The sequence below is a fragment of the Somniosus microcephalus genome, chromosome 13 (assembly GCF_052327205.1).
Source record: "Somniosus microcephalus isolate GS21.2 chromosome 13, FLI_Smic_1.0, whole genome shotgun sequence".
Lineage (NCBI taxonomy): Eukaryota > Metazoa > Chordata > Chondrichthyes > Squaliformes > Somniosidae > Somniosus > Somniosus microcephalus.
Window position 1 is genome coordinate 145,655,473 of NC_140999.1, and position 13,288 is coordinate 145,668,760.

Here is a 13,288-nt window from a genome sequence, read left to right on the forward strand (position 1 = left end):
TCCTGACTTGGAAATAAATCGCCAATCCTTCATTATCGCTGGGTCAAAATCCTGGAACTCCCTCCCTAAAAGCACTGTGGGAGTACCTTCACCACACGTACTGCAGCAGTTCAAGAAGGTGCTCACCATCACCTTCTCAAGGGTAGCTAGGGATGGGGAATAAATGCTGGCCTTGCCAGCGACGCCCACATCCCATAAATGAATTTTTTAAAAATCCGGGAGGTCCACTGACTGCTGCTGTACACGTGAAGACTTTTCATTATGAAGATGATCATATTTAACTCACTGATAAAATCAAGTCAATATGACAATGTTGTATGACATATGGGTCGCTGATTTTTAATTGTGTCACCAGGCAGCTGGGAGATCCCCCTCCTCCAATGGCCAGGGATGCCGAAACACCACTGATCTCCAGCACTTCCTCCTATGCAGTTGTTAGCTGGGAAATCTGTAGAGAACCACCTTTGGTTCTGTCCCTCTTGCTAGTGCTCTGCGCTCTCTTCTCCTGCAATGGGGGAAAGAACAGACCTATGAGTGACTGTAATGGCACGTATTTACCCAATGGATGCAGTGCATTTGGTGACGATCAGGGAGAGGCATCAAATTGCATTAGAATCAGGGTGAGTGGCAGTGGTGGATGGATAGATGAGGATGTGAGGAAGTGCATACAAAGAGAACGATGGGTGTGCTTGCAAGGTAAATGGGTGTGAAGAGTGATGTGATGAAGTAGGCTTGATAAGGCAGAGTGTGGGGGAGGGGGAGGGGGAGGGGTAGTGAGCTGAGGCGCACATGATGTACTCACCTTTCCTGACCTGCTTAGGTATTTAAAGCGCTTCCTGTACTGAAGCCAGGAGCAAGGCACAATGCTCCTGCTGTTGGCCTCCTCAGCCACGCCTTTTTTTTGGCAGCAGCAGGTTTCTTCCTCCCATTGCCAGGGAAGAGTATCTCTCCGATCCCTCACTGCCCCCCCCACAGTACATCATGCGAAGCTCTGTTAAAGCAGTGCACAGCCTCTCAGTGTCCTGTGCCCATCTTCTACAATTGTTGTCTTTATGCAAAATGGTCCAAATTCCATCTTTGGATTGGCCCTTCAAATACTCCAGTTGAGATCGCATCATTCGGGTCCACACCACGCCCGCCGTCACACATTCAATGCCAAACCTGGAAGTAATATTATAATTAGGTGGCTGCATTAAAGGTCACACACAGAAGCACCCATCCGATATCGCCCCCCTCCCTCCCCGCGCCCCCTCCCTCCCCCCACTTGTTTCCGCAGTCTAATTTACCCCTTTTCAAGTGCAGGCTGTGTCCTCTTGTTCTACTGTTGTGGGCAAGGTGAAATAGCTTGCCATGGTCTACATTATCTAGTCCCTTGAAAATACTAAAAGCAACAATCATATGATCTCTCAACCTTCTCTTTTCTAGTGAGAACATGCCCAATTTACATAATCACTCCTCATAATCGAATTCCCTCCATCTCTCAATCGTTCTGGTTGCCCTCTTCTGTGTCCTTTCAATAGCTGCAATATCCTTTTTGTACAGCAGCGACCAGAACTGTACACAGTCTTCTAATGATTTATATAAAGTGGCAGGATTACCTATTTCAGCTCAATATTGACCTTTTAATACATCCCAACATCTGATTTGCTTTACTCACTATCATTGTGCATTATTGTCTATCAGAACCCCAGATCTCTTTGATTTTCCATGCACATTATTTTCTTTCCATTTAAGTAATAGTCCCTTGCTGGATTTTTTGTCTCCATGTGAAACACTTTGCATTTCTCTCCAGTGAATTTCACCTGCCAAATGTCTGCCAATTCCTTTGGAGTCTACTACTTTCAGTAGCTTTGTACTGTATCATTTGCAAATTTAGCCACTGTGCTTGTGGCTGCTAGTTCCAGATCATCATTATAAATATATTCTACAAGAGGTCCCAAAACAGACCCCTGTGGGGACTCCACTGATAACATTCTTCGAAGCTGATAACAATCTCTGGACCACTACACTGTGGGTTCTGCCAGTAAATTAATTACGTATCTATTGTAAAATATTTCCACTGATTCCTGCTTTCTTTATTTTGAGTACCAGCCTTTCCAGAGGAACTGTATCAAAGGCCTTAGCACACCACATCCACTGCCTTACCCCAATCAAGCTCGTTCATCACATCCTCAAAGAAAACCAGTAAGTTAGATTGGAAAGACCTCCACTTCAAGAACCCATATTGGCTACAATTCCTAATGATTCTGGCTTCCCAGTCCACAAACAACACTGAAAATTCACTGTGCCTTCTTTTTCTGGGGGCGCCCATGACCTATGACTGGTGCTGGAACAGGAAACCAGGTTGTATGTTGTGTTAATGTCACAAACACAAAAAAAGTGATTAATTTACATTGCAGTGCTTCAGTAAGGCACAGCAGTATGGGGGCCTGCAGAGATCATGTCAGAAACTTCAGTGCTATTGGAGCGGAGACCTTCTTTTACAGCTCTCTGTCCATATTTCTAGTGTGCTGTGCCTTTCGGTCAAACACTGCTGGGCTGCTAATCTCAGGAAAAGCATCCCCAATAACACCAGGTTCAAAAGAAAGAATGTGTGAAGTGACAGAAACCTTTACAGCATCTGGCAGCTTAGTACAAAACGAAACAAGAAAAAAGCTCAGGTTTGGATATGCAAATATCTATTCCACAGAAAAAGGTTTCCACATCCTTTCTGCCACAGTTACGGTGGTCAAGCGGGTGAACCCCTGAGGCAATTCATCCCCAGTGTGTTGACTCAGAAAGATACCTGAAGTTACAACTTCATCAACAGGCTTGTCTTGTAGATAAGCCATGTGCCCAAGGATGGAGAAGACGGCAAATCCAGCAAACACACTTGTACTGCAATTAACAACAGTGACAATGATTGCATCTCTGTAACAGTTGTTGTTGAATCTGTTGTAAGAGGATAGTGCTGTTATGCCCCCAAGGCCACTGTGGTAGAATAGAATATTTGTGTTGTAGCATCTTTCCAAACCTGATGAATGCAAGATACAATAAATTAGAAGTGGAACATCTTAGTCGTACTCTTTCCTGTACAAGGTTAATGTTGAGTCTGTGTTTTCCAAATGTAGTTATGCTGAATAACTGGACACAGACAACAGAATACTTAAACAGGTCTTTAGTAATTGAGGGTCAGGGCTGAACTGAAATACAAACTGCTCCACAGGGTTTATATACCGGTGTGGTCACCACCGGTACTACAATATACAGGAGCCATCAGAAAGTAGTTCATCACCTTAAGGTAGTCTCTTAAGGTGGTACAGGTTACATACACTACAATTCCTCCCCTTTTAGCTTAACAGTGTACACCCCAATTTAAACATAACATGGATAACATATATACAATTTTCATACGAAACTGTTCAAAGATTCAGTCTCTGAGGAGGCCTCCTGATCCGGGCCGGATAACGCCTTTCAGGGGTCTCTGGTTCTCGTTGCTGGGGTGACTCATCCATTTGATCTCTTATGGATTGAACATCATCATGTACGTTCGAGTCTGAGGTAGATGCTACAGGCTCAATAACTTCTTCAACTGGTGTCTCTGCCATAGACATGGGGTCGACCCTTGTCCTCGATTCCACAAGTTGGTCAGCATGACGTCGTATTACGTTCTCACCAACGTCTACCGTGTACATCAAGGGTCCTTGTCGGGCACGAATTGTTCCGGATTGCCATTTATCATTCCTATAGTCCCTGGCCAACACTGGTTGTCCTATTTCGAAACTCCGAGTGCCCTTGTTATTTACGTGCTGGAATTGTTTGTTTTCGACTTCCCTACGCACTATGGCCTAGAAATTCAGTGCCCTTAGCGCCGATTTTGCGGCGCTAGAGGGCCTCGCGCTGGAATTGGCGCCTGCGCCTAAATTGCCTGGGGCCCTTCCGCCGCGGTAGACCGGTAGCGCTGCGCCGGCACCGATGACGTCATCGGTGTGCGCAGCGTCCCGGTTGCCATGGTAACCCGCCCGAACTGGGAAATTGACTTGCGGCCGCCTCGCCCGTGGCAGCCGCAAGCAACGTTCTGGCAGAGGTGCCTTGCACAAGTTTGCGCCGGCGCATTAAAGGCCCCGCGGCGGCCGGCCGCTTTCCCGCCGCCCGCCTGGCCGCAGCTCCCTCCCCGGACTTCCCCCCCACCCCCCGGAACAGAAGCAAGCCCGGCACTTGTCCGAGGTGCCGGGCTCATTTTTAATAAGATTATCGCGGGCCGTGGCCGGGTGCAGGCAGGTCCTCCTTAAGGGAAGGAGGAGGCCTGCACTTCCCGAACCTGCCGCACCGCAGCGGGTGCCGCAGCGCCGGAATTGCGGCGCGAAACGGCAGTTAGCGCCCTTTTCCAGGCGCTAAGACCCTTCAGTAGCGCCGGCAGCCGTTTGGGCGCGGCGCCACTGAATTTTTGGCGCGCGCAGGGAACTTAGCGCCGGCACTAATTTCCGGCGCTAAAGCCCTGGCTAAGCCAAAACCCAATTTCTAGGCCATTGGGTTTTAACAAATCCAATCGGGACCGCAACCTCCTCTTATAGAACATTATGGCAGGGCTTTGATTTGTCACTGCATGCGTGGCGTTTCGATACGCCATCAGGAAATTGTCCACCTTGTGTTGTAGTGGAATATGGTCTTTGCTCATGGCCTTTATCGCCTTTTTGAACGTTTGTACAAATCTCTCGGCCAACCCATTTGTAGCCGGATGATATGGGGCAGATGTATAGTGTTTCACCCCATTCTTCTTCATGAATTTCTGGAATTCTTCTGACACGAACTGTGGTCCGTTGTCTGAACATATTTGTTCCGGCAGCCCATTCCTTGCAAATATGGTTCTTAGAACTGCGATCGTCTTTTCAGAGGTAGTGGTCGACATCTTAATCACTTCTGGCCATTTAGAATGTGCGTCTACCGCTATCAAAAACATGGAATCCATGAATGGACCTGCAAAGTCGATATGCACACGTTGCCATGGGGTTGAAGGCCATTCCCACAGATGCAGCGGTGCAATTGGAAGTGCATTTTGAACTTTTTGGCACCCTGAGCAGCTTTTAGTCAGATCCTCTATTTGTTTGTCGATACCTGGCCACCACACATAAGCCCTAGCAAGGCCTTTCATCTTGACTCCCCCAGATGACCTTCATGCAGTCCCTTCAGAACTCTCTCCCTTAATTTAGGAGGAATAATCACCCTTGTTCCATACATCAATGTTCCTTGACAGATGGACAGCTGCTCTCGTCTGGCTGAGAATGCCGGTAACAGTGGTTCGCCATGTGTTGGCCATCTCTTCACTGTCAAATCGTAGACCCGAGACAGTGTCGGGTCATTTCTGGTCTCTCTCTCAATACTCGCATTGGTGACTGGTAAGCATTCGATGATGGTTGAGTGAAATATCTCGACAGGGTCAACTGCCGGTGCCTCTTCCGCTGTAGGTAGTGGCAGGCGCGACAGCCCATCAGCATTACCATGTTGCTTTGTACCTTTGAATTCAATATCATATTGATGTGCCCCTAGGAATAGGGACCATCTCTGAAGCCTCTGCGCCATCATAACTGGAACACCCTTCTTAGGGTTAAAGATGGAAACCAACGGCTGGTGATCTGTCAGCAGCGTAAACCTTTGGCCTTGCAGGTAATGGTTAAATTTCTTAACTCCCCACACGAGGCTGAGAGCCTCCCTATCAATCTGAGCATAGTTGCGCTCAGCGGAGGTCAATGATCTGGATGCGAACGCGACTGACCTTTCCAAGCCATTTGGCAACTTATGTGAGAGCACTGCCCCGATAACATATGGAGAAGCATCACAAGCTAAACGAATAGGCAGCGTTGGGTTAAAGTGAGCCAACACTTCCTTAGAGGTGATCAGTGCTTTGCTTTTTTGAAATGCCCGCTTACAGTCCTCGCTCCACTTCCATGGTACTCCCATTTGCAAAAGAGTGTTCAGCGGGTGTAACACCGTGGATAAATTTGGAAGAAACTTGTGGTAATAGTTAATCAACCCAAGGAACGACCTCAACTGGGATACATTTTCCGAAGCGGGAGCTTTCACAACAGCTTCGATCTTGTCAGGTGACTTATGAAGCCCCTCCTGGTCAATGACGTGACCGCAGTACGAGATTCGCTTCTGAAAGAACTCACATTTCTGGCGATTAACTCTGAGTCCATATTCTTTCAATCTGGTGAGCACCTGCTCCAAATTCGCGAGATGTTCCTTATCATCATCTCCTGTAATCAGAATGTCGTCCAGGTAGCATTGTGTGCCTGCAATTCCCTGTAATACCTGCTCCATGGCCCTTTGCCAAATCGCTGGAGCCGATGCCACTCCAAAAACCAGTCTATTATACCGATATAAGCCCTTATGTGTGTTGATCGTGAGATACTGGCGTGACGCTTCATCAATTTCCATCTGTAAGTACGCCTGCGCCAGGTTTATCTTGAAGTGTTTCCCGCCAGACAGCGAAGCGAAGATATCCTCAATCCGCGGAAGCGGATATTGCACCGTGTGAAGAACCGGATTAACAGTGATCTTGAAATCGCCACAGATGCGAACCTTCCCAGGTTCCCCCGGCTTGTTGCTCAATGAACGCTTCATGACGGGAACAATGGGCATGGCCCATTTGCTCCAGTCCACCTTTGACAGTACTCCTGAACGTTCTAGCCCTTCCAGCTCTGCTTCCACAGCAGGTCGTATCGCATAAGGCTGGCTTTGAAAAATTTTGGGTTTGCATGTTCTTCAACCTTGATGTTTGCCGTAATTCCTTTCAGTGTTCCTAGTCCCTGTTGGAACACCTCCTTAGCATCGTCCAATATTTTGGACAGTCGTTTAGGTTTGACATCGTCCTCTTTACAGGAATCTACAGTTAGTGCTTGTAAGGAATGCCAGTCCATATTTATTCTCTGGATGCATTCCCGTCCCAGTAGTGGTGGACCTCCCTCAGGTAACACATACAAGTCCATTCCCTGACTTTCTTTACCATTGTAGACCACCTTTACCTTTATCTTTCCGATGGGGTATACTCTTTGCCCCGTGTATGTTTTCAATACAATCTCCGTATCCCTCAGGGGAATGTGTGAGAATAACCTTTTGTACTCTTGCTTATTCATGACCGTCAATGCCGATCCAGTGTCCAATTCCATCTTCACTTGGACTCCTGCTATCCGAAGCATGACCCAGATAGTTTGGTGGTCTGCTGTGTTACCCACATTATGTATTTTTAGACAACCCAGTTCCTTACTGCTGGAGTCTGAATCCGTCTTTTGTTCATCCGAACTGTTCTCTGTCACCTTGTGTACTTTCTTGTACTTCTCCTGCGGCGACTTTTTGTTGCTGGTCTTCTTTCCTGACCGGCATACTTTCGCTATGTGACCAAGTCTGCCACATTTCCTGCATTCTTTATTTTTGAACCAGCACTGGTTCTGATCATGCGTTGTCCTTCCGCAACGATAACACTTTGCTGCACCCAATGCCATTTCATTGGTGCTGAATTCCGATGGCCTTTGCTGCATTTCTGCAGTGCCTCGTGCTGCTGCCTCGTGCGATGCTGCAATGCTGAAAGCTTTGTCCAGCGTAAGATCCTTTTCCTCTAGCAGTCGCTTCTGGGTTCCTTCCTTTAGTAGCCCACACACGAACTTATCTCTCAGAGCGTCTGCTAGTCCTGTACAGAACTGACAGTACTTTGATAACTTGCGCAGTTCGATTAAGAATTCAGCGTTGCTTTCCTCTTTAAGCTGAATTCTTTTGTAAAATTTAAATCGTTCCGCTATCAGCAGCGGCGTGGGGTTTAAATGCTCTTGCAGGATAGTAACAATCTCAGCGAAACTCTTTCCTACCGGTTTATCTGGTGTTACAAGGTGCCTTAATAACCCGTACGTCTTCGCACCCATCGAGTTTAATATGGTTCGTGCTTTCTTATCCGCCGGTACCTCATTCGCTGTACAGTAAACTTCAACGCGTTCCACATAAGTGGCCCAATCTTCTACATCGCTATCAAAAGCAGTGATGTTACCTGTTTTTGGCATCTTGTTGAGTTTCCTTTATTTTATTTATTTTTCCAAAATGGCGGCTTCCCGCGCGCTTGGCGGCTTTTCCCGCGCTTATCTTCTTCCCCCGCCGACTAAAATGGCGATTACCGCGCTGTTGCCGTTCTCGCCTCCCAGCGGTCCTTATTTCCCCCGATGCTGCTGCTCTTGTTCCCCGCCGCTCCCGCGGTCCTCGTGGACATTAACGCTTTTCTGGCTGCTGCGCGTCTCTGCCAGATTGCAGTCCGGCCCTTTTCACCGGCTGCGGTCGTGTTCTCCGCCCTTTTCTTCGGTTTCCCTCCCCTTCTCCCACTGACAACTCGGCCGACTTTCTCTCCGTGTCGCTAGATCGGGCTTACCCGCCGCTGTCGTAGAAGGGATGATCACTGCCTGTTGCTGATGGTGGACTTCGTGGCCAGCAAATCCAAACCGGGTTCTCGATGCCTCCCGTGCGATGCAGTGCTCAGCAGGATGATGAGGGCGGATGCCCCTTTTCGACGCCCGTTCTGAGGACGAAGCTTCCTTGGATGCAAAACTGCCGCTAGGTACGATCAGACTCATCGCCACTGTTGAGTCTGTGTTTTCCAAATGTAGTTATGCTGAATAACTGGACACAGACAACAGAATACTTAAACAGGTCTTTAGTAATTGAGGGTCAGGGCTGAACTGAAATACAAACTGCTCCACAGGGTTTATATACCGGTGTGGTCACCACCGGTACTACAATATACAGGAGCCATCAGAAAGTAGTTCATCACCTTAAGGTAGTCTCTTAAGGTGGTACAGGTTACATACACTACAGTTAAATTATTTTAACAATGAATAAAAAAGGAATGGATTAATAGCACAGTTTATTCATCCTGAATGAAACTACCTCTGATCATTGATGTCTTTCCTAAATAATAAGATCAGCATTCTTTCTCAGCCTTTCATTGTTGCAAATGCTTAGAACAGAAAGCATAGATATTTTCTGATTTCAGCATACTTTAAGTGTGGTTCACTTTCTTAATTGCAGCAGGCACACAGTATATTCTAATATTGCAGCAGGCACACAGTACATTCTAATAAAGAGAATGACAGAGAAGAAAGACAGACACACACACACATTTGCTTCCAGTCCTTTGATCCTCTCTCTCTGCTTCCTTTCCCCCACCTCTACTCGGTCATCTTTGCCCTGGTTTCTGCTCCCATAGCTCTCCCTGAATGTTCCCAAACCTCATCAGACAGACTATCCCAAGCCCGAGATTCCATCAGTTCTCACCCCCGTCTCTCCAGATCCCAGATTAGCTGCTCTAGTCCGAAATCCCAAGCCACACCTTCCTTCCAATCTCCTTCCTCCCACATACTAAATACTGATTCTGGCCCACCACTTCCTCCAGTCCCCCATTTGTATATGTTGTATCAGTTTTCACACAACCTATTCTCAATGGACGCGACTGCTGCCAACGACATAAAGTAGCTGCGCATGCGAAGTTCCAATGGTTTCTTGGTTGTTCTTACCAGACTTCGTAGGCAGCAGTCACTCTGATATATTAATGTGGTTTGTTTGTGAACTAAATCATCTTTGTAATTATTAGAAGTAAAGATACTCACGGTTTCCAGTAATTTCTAACACCGATGTGGTGATTTGATGGTGGGGTCCGGCTTGGCTCTGGGTTCCTCACGTGTAGCTGGTGTGCTTAAGAAGCGAAAGCTCCTAGAGTTTGTCAACAATCAGCATTCACCAAGCTTTAAATTTAAGTAATAATAGACATGGCTGATGGTTTAATGTTAAATATTACCAACAATAGGGAGGTGGTGCGGAAACGAGATCGCTGCTGCCGAACTGTGCCGAAAAGAAAATTAAAATTAAAATTTGAATTGGTGTTTCTATCGGCTTATGTTGAATATCTATTGGCTTATGTTGAATTAGTGTTTCTTATTTTGAATTGGTGTTTCTATTGGATTAATGAAAGTTGTCATTTATGCGCAGGCTTCCAGCAGCTTCCGGTTCGTTGGTAGCAGTCACTCTGATTCTCAATAGACCCAAAACTCACCTTCAACCTCATATATGGGCCGGAATTTTCCCGTTGCCAAGCGTGCGGGTTTGGGGGCGGGTCAGTAGTAAAAATCCCCGAAATTATCAGCGAGTCGGGAAACCGCCGTCATTCCTCCCCCTCGTGCATTTAATTCGGGTGCGTTTGGAGGCGTGCCATGGACCCAATCGGCAGAGGTGGGCGACCTTATTCAACCAATTAACTGCTTATTGAAATAAGAGGGTTTTAACACCAACTTTTGACTTTAACTGCAGGTGCACAGGATTCACACAGCTCGGGAACCTTGCCTGTGAAGGGGAGGCGGAGGCTCAGTGGCCATTGTGTGAGTTCATTCATTGAGAGCTGGGAAAAGCGCATATATACTTCCACAATACACCTCATTACTTGCCTCATGGAAAGGGTCTTGCTGACTCCATTTTGTCCACAGAATTAGGTGTCAGCAGTTTGCAGGTCATTTCTGCAACCTTGGAAGCCACTCACCACATTGCTGCTCACTATCACAACGTTGAGGGATTGGCCCTCTGATCTCCACTTTACCTGCCATCTATTAAATCAGCATAACTGCCACTTATACTGTCTCACCTTGGTCCTCAGAATCAGACCAAGATGAGCTTCACCACCAGCAGCAACAGCAACCACAACAGCAGCCTTCTCCTCAACCACCTGATGCTCCACGAGAGAGGGCGTGTCTCCACAGGGCTGCAGCGCACCAGAGGCGATACACCCAACACAGGATATACAGGCAGAAGATGAGCTTCCTCAGCATGACTGAGCAGCAGTGCTTCAGGGGCTCAGGCTATCACAGCAGGTTGTCGCAGACATTTGTAGCTTGCTGGAACAAAACCTGCTGCTCAGAGGACCTGGTGGACACGCCTTACCAGTGGCTGTCAAAGTCACCACCGCCCTCAACTTCTTCTCCTCAGGCTCCTTCCAGGGATCTGCAGCAGACATTTGCGGCATCTCGCAGTCGGCCACCCAAAGATGCATCACACAGGTGACCGATGCCATGTTTCACAAGTCTGTCAATTATGTCAACTTTGCCACTGATGAAGCCACTGTTACTGAGCGGGTGCTTGGCTTTGCGGCTCTGGCTGGCTTTCCATAGGTGCACGGCGTCATCGACTGCACACATGTGGCCATGAAGGCACTCACTCATCACCCAGGAATGTTTGTGAACCACAAAGGCTGCCCTCAATGTGCAGCTCATCTGCAACCATAAAAAAGATAATCATGCATGTGTGCATCAAATTCCCTGGTAGCTGCTTTGACTCTTTCATGCTGCGCCAGTCCACCCTCAGCTCTTCGCACCTCCAAACAGACTTACCGGCTGGCTGCTTGGAGGCAAGGGCTATCCACTGAAGATATGGCTCAGGCACTCTTGAGGACGCCAAGTACTGAGGCCGAGGAGCGTTATAATGAGGGCCACATGTCCACCAGATGTGTCATCAAGCAAGCAATAAGCATGCTGAAGATGCACTTCAGATGCCTTGACAGATCTGGAAGAGCCCTTCAGTATGCACCAGCAGGGTCTCCAGAATCATCGTCGTTTGCTGCACGCTGCACAACATAGCACAGCAGCGAGGATTGGAGCTGCACGAGGAGCAAAGCGCAGAGCGCACAGCCTCTTTAGAGGCTACCACATGCTGTACTAAGCTCCCCCACCCAACAACACCATAAAGCATCCCTACAATGACCAAGCCATTCCTCTCATCCAAACCCTGAATCACAGAACACAGAATCACAGAAACCCCACAGTGCAGATAGAGGCCATTTCGGCCCATCGAGCCTGCACCGACACATATCCCACCCGATCCCCGTAACCCCTACACCAACACATATCCCACCCGATCCCCGTAACCCCACGTATTTAATCCCCCTAACACTAAGGGTCAATTTATCATAGCCAATCAACCTAACCCGCACATCTTTGGACTGTGGGAGGAAACCGGAGCACCCGGAGGAAACCCACGCAAACACGGGGAGAATGTGCAAACTCCACACAGACAGTCGCCCGAGGCCGGATTTGAACCCGGGTCCCTGGTGTTGTGAGGCAACAGTGCTAACCACTATGCCACCGAATGATCGAGGTTAAGTAGCATCTCACCATTCACTCCAAGTGACAAAGCCACTTCCAAGGTAGCTGGCAAAAATAAACAAGACCGGAAAGTGGTGCAAAGAAATAAATTCATCTGTGTCATCAAAATAACTGAAACTTGGCACTAACATCTTTTCATACACCTACGTGCATACCCTTGTGTATATACTTTTGTGTCTTTTTTCTTTTCCGCCTGCTTCTACGAGGTGCAACCCCTGTGGTTTCAGCAGAGGTAGTGGCAGCCTCCTCACTTTCCTGCTGCGACTGGTTAGACACTTTTAGCGGACGTCCTCTGGGTTTTGGAGCCTGTGAAGGCCGTGCCAAAGACTGATCCTCCGGCAACTGTGCAGGGGCAGATTTGGCCATTGGGATCCGAGGAAGCATGTGGGGCTCTGACTGAGCGGGAGGCAGTGGGGGGGAAGTGGGAGTGCTTTGAGAAGAATCCCCACTTCCATGTTCCCTCTCAGCGTCATCCCTCTCAGGGGCCACCCGCACTTCCCAGCTAGCAAGGAGCTGGGGAGCACCTTGCTGCACAGCAGTGGGGCGAGGAATGCCCAAGTCTAAGTTCATATCCCTCCTTGAGATGAGGTCTATGAGCGTCTGCCATCTGTTGTCCACACAAGCATGTGCTTATGTGACTGGCGCATTTGCTGCTCCATGCAGGTGGCCATTCTTTCCATGGAACAGTACATCGTCGCCATCACCTGCAATATGGTGGTGCTCATGTTGTAGATGGACTCCTCCATTCTCTGCACATTTGCAGAAATCGCGGCATGCAATTGTTGCTGCCCCTCCAAGATCACCCTCTTTCTCGATGGCCTCTGAGGCTCAGCGTCTGCAGGCAGCTTAGCAGAGCTTGGAGTGTCCTGCGCCCTTCGGTGAGGAGTCTCCACTGCTGTCCCTGTCAACACCATCTACTCTTGCTCACTTGTAAAGTGAGAGACACCAGGTGACAACACTACTCTATCTCACACAGGTCCCACCGAGGTGTGCATATCTGCGCTGGTGCTGGGTGCGCTTGGATCCGCTGATGTTGCATTCTCAGAGACTGGAGGTTCCTCTGGGGAGTCAGCTTCCTCCTCTGGCTAGACAGTGCGGAGTTGGGGGGGGGTGCAGTTGGTGGACCT

General features: G+C 48.3%; 1 pseudogene; it reads right to left on the reverse strand.

Annotated features, from left to right (window-relative positions):
- The window catches only part of LOC147108643 (sodium- and chloride-dependent neutral and basic amino acid transporter B(0+)-like), a 253,377-nt pseudogene that overhangs the window by 154,080 nt on the left and 86,009 nt on the right, over positions 1 to 13,288 (reverse strand).